We start from the raw sequence: 7,429 nt of genomic DNA on the forward strand, positions 1-7,429 counted from the left end.
GCATAATCCACTCTCCTCCAATTGAGTGAGCATCCGGCAAACCGGCTGGAGGGATGTGGTGGGAGGACACCCCCCCACACCCCACCCCAATTGCTGTGACCCCCAAATGACTCGGGGTCAGCACTGGGCTCACCAGAGTGAGGCACTTGGTCTCAGCGCATGGTCTTAGCTCCTAAGCACACGCAGGTATTTTTTTTAGTCTGGCTTTTCGCCTGTCTCCACCAAAGAAATAACACATCTCTATTTCCTAAAAGCTCTTTGTTCTATTAGGAGGTAGAGTAACTTTTTCCAAAATTTAGACAGACATTTATTTCCATGCTTTCTAAGAATGGGACGTTTCAGAGAAGGAAGCCTGTGTGTATTTCTGTCTGTCTGTCTGTCTGTCTGTCTGTTTTGATCTCAATTTGTTTAATCGGTACAACATGTTAGAACTTCTGTTAGACCAAGGTTTAATCTCAGCATAGCTATTTAGAAAAACTGCTTCCTTGCACATGGACAGCAAAGCAAGAACAGGTTTGTCAAAGTACAGGGTGTGGAACGAATTCCTGCTCCTTGGTGGGGCTCTGGGTCTACCTCCATCAGCATTTCTCTCCCACCAACGCTCTCTCTCTCTCTCTCTCTCTCTTTGTTGCCAGCAACGTTTTGGATGAGTTAGGTTGATTCCTGCAGGTACAGTCACCTGTCTAGAACCTCAAAAGCAAAACTATCTGTGATGTAAACATTTTTCAGACAAGGCAGGGCTGCCCCCCTGCTTTTTTTTTTTTTAACTCAGAAGACATGCTAAGGCTTCTCACTGTTTTATAACATGTGCTGTAAAGAGAAAAACATATTTTTTAAACGGCCAATGATATGCAGAAGAGGTGTGGTGTCTGAGCACGAGCCAGTTGTATTTGAAATGTTTTCTTCTCTTCTTTTCCATGACACCACATCTAATGCCCAAATGAAACAAAAGGCAAGACCTCTGCAAATCTTTCTTGCAAAAGCTCAGAGGTGCCCAGGCAGATGCAGCTCCTACTTTTTTAAAATACTTCCATGCAGTTAAAAACTCTTAAAATTCTGTTTCTATTCACTTGTTGACAGATTACTAACACTCGTCAGAAACTAACTTCCTGGAATCTCCTGATATTTGATGATTCTAGGAAATATTTTTTTCTGGTTTTTATCACTGTTCCTGGAAACTATAAAGAGAGAACAAGTTTGTGGCGTTTAAGACATACTCCCACTGGTCTCTTTGGTAAAGGATCAGCCCACTGAAACCTAGCAGACATACGCAGGACTGGTTCACTTAGAGACAATTTAGTGTAGAAGTTAGACAATGGCTTTGTAAATAATAGGCCCCAAGACTTGTCATTTCTGTGTAAGCTTGGGCAACTCTTTATCCTCTCAAAAGCACAGTTGTCCTATTTGTAAAATGGGGATTGAAAATAGTGCCTGATTCTTATTGCTATTGGAGGGTTTGTTAAGACAATCCATGTATAGAGAGCCCTTAGTGTCTGGTGCACAGTAAGCTTTCTTGATAACTTTAGCTCATTGTTATTAAAAACCAGAGCTCCAGACATTTACCATGTGGCATTGTTTTTATAATTATCCCATAGCTGGGGGGTTGACTGTAACAAAATTGGTAGGAAAATGATGCTAATAATAATGGCATATCTAATCAGACACTAAATTAAAATCTTCAAGTAGGGAGACTTAAGGAATGCACATATGCAGCAACAACAAAAATTTAGGAAAGCTTTAAAAAGCTGGAGAGATTGATTTCAAAGTAAACAGTACACCGATGGTGTCATTGATCAAAACAATAATATTCAGGAGAAATGAGAGAATGTGCAAAAAAGCTTGGTAAAAAAAAAGCACATGTCCAAATACGCTTTCTGAGATACTCACATACCATGGTTACATGCCTGGTTTTCTCCAAAAGTGAAATGCTCAATTATTGACATGGAATACATGGCCTGGGATCGGCCGCTGAAACCATAGAGGTTTGGTTAGAATGAGAGGTGGCATTACAGCACAGACGTCAGAATGGTTTTTTGAAAGAGCTGCACCACATTCTCTAGCATGGGGCAGGTGTGGGGGGAGGGGGGGTAAGAGCACAAAACAGCAAAGGACAGGCTAAAGAGTGAAAATTCACAATTAGAAAATCGAAACCAGTCTGATGACATCGCCCATTGCTTCAAAACTCTAGCCATTTCCTAAATACCCAGATCGGTCTGATCCTCCCCCCGGGGGAGTGCAGGAGCTGGCTGACTGGCTCCACAGTCCTGTTCAATGTGGACATAAGAGACTATGGAGAATTGCTTCACCACAAAAGCAGTTGGAACAAATTAGTTTCCTTCGCTGCCGTAGTTGGGGACAGAAGCAGAAATGACAGAAATGGGACAGATGTGATCGCCTGTGTGGGGTGTGCAGACCTCTTTAGCTGTTCTCTTTCTCACTTTTTTTGTTAGGACAAAATCTTTTACAAAAGAAAATCAAACAGCGCACAGGAGTCATCAATGTCACACAATAAGGGAGTAATAACATCTATTTCCATGAACCCCTAAAGGGGAATGTTGCCATCACTCTCCTGGACACCAAGAAAAATTCAAGCCCAGGTAATAGAAAGTGGCAGGATTAGAACTAATGTCTTCAGTGTTACAGCCTATTATTGCTATAATCAATGTGGAATTTAAAAAATTGTTATAGTTCATTTTTCTTTAAACTTATACTTTGTTCAACTAGAGATACAAGCTCATTACTTAAAGTCTTGTAAACTAGAGAAGCGTAGAAAGAAAGAAGCCACCACAGTGTAAAGAAAACACAAAGATGTGGGTGTGTGTTTCCTTTTCTGATCTGGTGTATATGTACCATGTTTCATCGTGTACCTATGGTGTTCATTCATATCTCTTAGTAGCAGTAAGTGTGCCAGGCACTAAGTACTCTAAATGTGTTGACTTATTTAGCCTTACAAAAAATTCCATACAGGAAAGTCTACAATATTTCCATTTTAAGACATGCTAAGGCTTCTCACTGTTTTATAACATGTGCTGTAAAGAGAAAAACATAGAGATGAGAGAAACTGAGGCCCCCAGAGATTTCATGATTTGTCCAAGAAGTGAGGAACAATTAAAGGATCAAGGAGTAAAATCCAAGCAGTCTGACTAGAACTCACATCCTTAGTCTCTCTGACTTAGCCAGGCTGGCTCCTCTGATAACAAAAGAGTCATTTACCAGGGTTTGTCATCATCGATACACATATTTCTGAGAGTAGTGGTAAATTTCATCCGAAAAATAAGACACACTTTTCAGATGAACTTGTGGCTAATTAAAATATATATTCTCATAACAATGAGCAGCAATTTAATGAAAGTATTTGCTTTTAGGCTCCATCCAGATATCAGTGTAAAAAGAGGCAACAATTCTTCAAATTCCTGTAGCTTTAACGTGGCAAGTTTAAACACATTTGCCAGGATGACAGCTTGCCTCTGAACTTGGGAGTTAAACTGTGTTCTTGCCCCTCTCTTGTGCCACCAGGTATTATAACAGTCCTCTTGTGGTCTGGTTTAACTATTCATGCATTAAAATATCTCTAGTCCTGCCAATGTGGCTCGGTGGTTGAGTGACGACCTATGAACCAGGAGGTCACAGTTCAATTCCCAGTCAGGACACATGCCTGGGTTGCAGGCTTGATCCCCAATATGGGGCATGCAGGAGGCAGCTGATCAATGATTCTCTCTCATCATTGATGTTTCTATCTCTCTGTCCCTTCCTCTCTGAAATAAATTAAAAAAAAATTGTAATGTCTCTATAGGGTCACTTTTCCCCCAGAAAAATTAGATGGTTGGCATATTTTTAGTGTGTTAGTAAATGTCTTATTTTTATAATAACAGCTATTTTTAAGGCTTGGCTAAAAACAAAAAGGTCATGTAACAACTTTTTCCATCAAAATTCTGTAGCCATAGCTCCATTGTGTCCAGGGGAAAAGTCAGCCTAAGGCCAACTTAGCTTTGTTCTTTTGTTTTTCACCCATTTTCTTTTTCTGCATGAATGCGTATAGTCTTTTTCTCCATCCCTGTAATTCACATGTAACAAACTTCTCTTTTCATTGAATTCACTTTGAACACAGTGAGCCCTTTTGATCTGCTCCTTCGTTCTTTTTCAGCCCGGGAAACTTTTATTTAATTATATCTTTGAATAATTGTTTCTGTTCCCCTTGTGATTTACTTTTTCCCTGGAACACCTATAATCCTCAGGGTGGCTCTGCATTCTCCATCCTCCACTCCTATCCTTGCCTCTCATTGTTCCCAACCCGTTTTTCCTTTCCTCTATCCTGGTAGAATTTCCCAAGTCTTTTTATTATTATTATTATTGTTTTATAACACCCACTTGATTTATTTTAACGCCACTTCTGCTTTTTACTGCTTTAATTCTATTAGTGCATCTTTATTTTTCTGCAATATGTTTCTAATTTACCCAAATACAATGTTATCTAACATAGACCCTGTTCCTATTTTGTGGTAACCCTGTCTTTTTTTTTTTAATCCCATAGATGATGCCAGTTTTTGACAAATTTTTTCATTCCTATAGTAAATCTTTCTAAGGGGTCTGCTCTTCCCTTGTGTCTCCTGAACGATATTTTTCTGTTTCAATAATAGATCTGTCCAGACCCTGCATCCAAAAGACAGGATGCATCTGTTAACTTTGGCTCTTTTCTTTGTCCATTTGGGTCCTGGTCAAATTTCTTTCTCAGATCTCCATGTGGATGGCAGATGGATGTGCTCCTAGGCTAATTCCCTTCACTAACACATAAGATTGTCTTGAATGAGATGGGAACTTCTTAACACCATTGTTTAGCTCTCTCTTGCTTTGAACAAATGGATCATGGAAAAAAAATACAATAGACCCAAGACCCTCCCTAGTTCTGCTTTCATCTGCCTTTGTCCTCTCTCACACCCACACCCACCTCACCTTCCTTTTCCTTTTTATGGAGTTGCTTTCTAGAAGTGTTAGTCTGGGGTTAGAAAGAGAAGTAGAAGGATTGGGGCGCCTGGTGATAGCAGAGTAGCTCTTGTGTTTTCTGACTGATAAAGACTTTAGTTCTGGATTGGTAGCAGATGATGGAAAATGTTTAAAAGGGTGTTGTGCCAGCTTTCAAGACCACTTGGTATTCTCCAGGTCATTCCACCAGCCATCAACACTCAGTTGCTCCTGTTCTAGCTCCTGACAATGAGGACATGGTTCAGTTTCAGGTGTGGAACACAGTATAAGTTTTTACCTTTTTCTGTAGAAGAGTTTTGGGGACCACTAGCCAGATGTTTTCTTTTTAAAAAAAATTTTTGTTATTGTTGTTGTTAATCCTCACCTGAAGATACTTTTCCATTGATTTTTAGAGAGACTGGAAGGGAGGGGGAGAGGCGGAGAGAAACATCGATGTGAGTGAGATGCATGGTTTGGTTGCCTCCTGCACGTGCCCTGACCAGGGCCGGGATTGAGTCTGCAACCAAGGTATGTGCCCTTGACAGGAATCAAACCCGGGACCCTTCAGTCCATGGGTTGACACTCTATCCACTGAGCCAAACCAGCTAAGGCCAGATGTTATTTTTAAACTGGAAGTCCTGGAGCGGAGACTGAGGACAAGATCTCCTCTGCCCTCACTACATTAGTAGTGGTGACAAGGTAGACATTGCCATGCATCAGCCAGGGCCATGAGACACCTGCATTCCTTTCTGACAGTGTCATGGAGAATGATCAAAACTCAGACACCTGGACTATTCTAGCAGCATGTGGCACTGACAATGAGTGAGCTGTGGCTTCGGTGACAGTCCAGAACAGTGTGATATGTCTGTGTTTGAAGTGTCAGAGGGGGCTTGGGGACAGCTTTCAGCACTGGCCCAGGTGACACAACTTCTTTCCAGCAGAAAATTCAAGAGAAAAACAGGGTTTTTTTAATCTCCAAGATTTTTTTTTAAAAAAATTAAGACTATTATATAATAAAAAATTGATTTAGGAAACAAGACCAAGTACTGAAAAATTTGATTTTGTATCAAACTGACACTGAGTATTCAGTTTTGTGATTGGCTATGAGAGTCTACAATTCCCTTCAAAAAAGACTCCAGAATTCTTCAATTTTGTACATATATTAAATTAGGTCAATTTAGGAAGAATGGTTACTATAGTTTATACCTTATCTTTTCGTAATTTTATGCAACAACTGGTAAGTACTAACAATAGTATGATTCTAGATATTTCAATAAAATATTTCTAGATAGAAAAAGGCCCAAACTGTTACAGATGAAAACTGGTACATTTGGGGAAAGAGGCTAATTTCTGTGGAAACTGAAACTTAATGCAAAGACACATACACATCGACACATGAGCTTCCATTTCCATATTCAAGTAACAGTTTGGTCATATGAACCCTGCTACTTAAGCAGATTTGAACTTGGCTTTCCTTTCTCATTTAATTTGGATTTCTAGTATCAGCAAAGCTAAGCATAATCTGTAATTAAGAGAATGATGCAGGAACTGAGGAGACAAAGTAGAAATTTAAAATTAAGATTAAGTGAAATTAGTTTCACTTAATAGACACACACACTAGCCTAACGACAGTAAGCTTATTAGTTCTATTGATGTGAATTCATAAGAGGATAAAAGGCCTATATTAAGATTCTGTCTTTGAAAAGGTTTCTCATTATCCGTCCAACTGCTTGATGAAACATTATGCTTAAGGAAAGTCATGCTCTTACTGACTTTAAAGTCTTATGACACCATGATCCTCTCCCAATGTGGGGTGGTCCCACGGAAAAGTGAACCATCACACATGCACAAAAAATGCCACAGTAAATATTCTATCATCTCCCCATTGCCAAGGACATCCCAGGACATGATAATTTCTAAGTGGTTAAAGTATAATAAGGTCCTTCTGAAACTTAAACTTTAACGATTCAGGTTTGCTACAATATAGAAGTAATGTTTTTTTTAAGTGATGAACGATCAATTATCGTCTTAAGGAGGAAATACTAGTAGATGCTTACTTGGTAGAGCATTTGAGTTTACATTTTAAAGTAAGCATTTTTGTTCTTTATAAGATCTGGAATTTATTTTAATCCACAAGTAACTTACTCATTCTATAGTCTGATAAATTGGCTTTTAAGTATTTGTTCACTATTTATCCATGCTTAAGAATGTGTGAAAAGTCTGAAAAGACTTCATATCCATTGATACATATAAACGCAAGAGTATTTTCTAGAAATAAAGAACCAAAATTTAAAAACCAAAAAAGCATCACCCATTCTTTATAAATCAGTTCCTTGAAAAAGAAAAGCAGGTCTTATATGTTAGCTGTAAGTCAATTTTTTTGCAGTGATTTAAACTATAAATCATGTTTCTTTATGTCTAATCGGTAGCAGGTATCTAAAAAGCAATCTCAAGAGAGATATTGTGTGCT

This window comes from Myotis brandtii, unplaced genomic scaffold, assembly GCF_000412655.1.
Source record: "Myotis brandtii unplaced genomic scaffold, ASM41265v1 scaffold79, whole genome shotgun sequence".
Taxonomy (NCBI): Eukaryota; Metazoa; Chordata; class Mammalia; order Chiroptera; family Vespertilionidae; genus Myotis; species Myotis brandtii.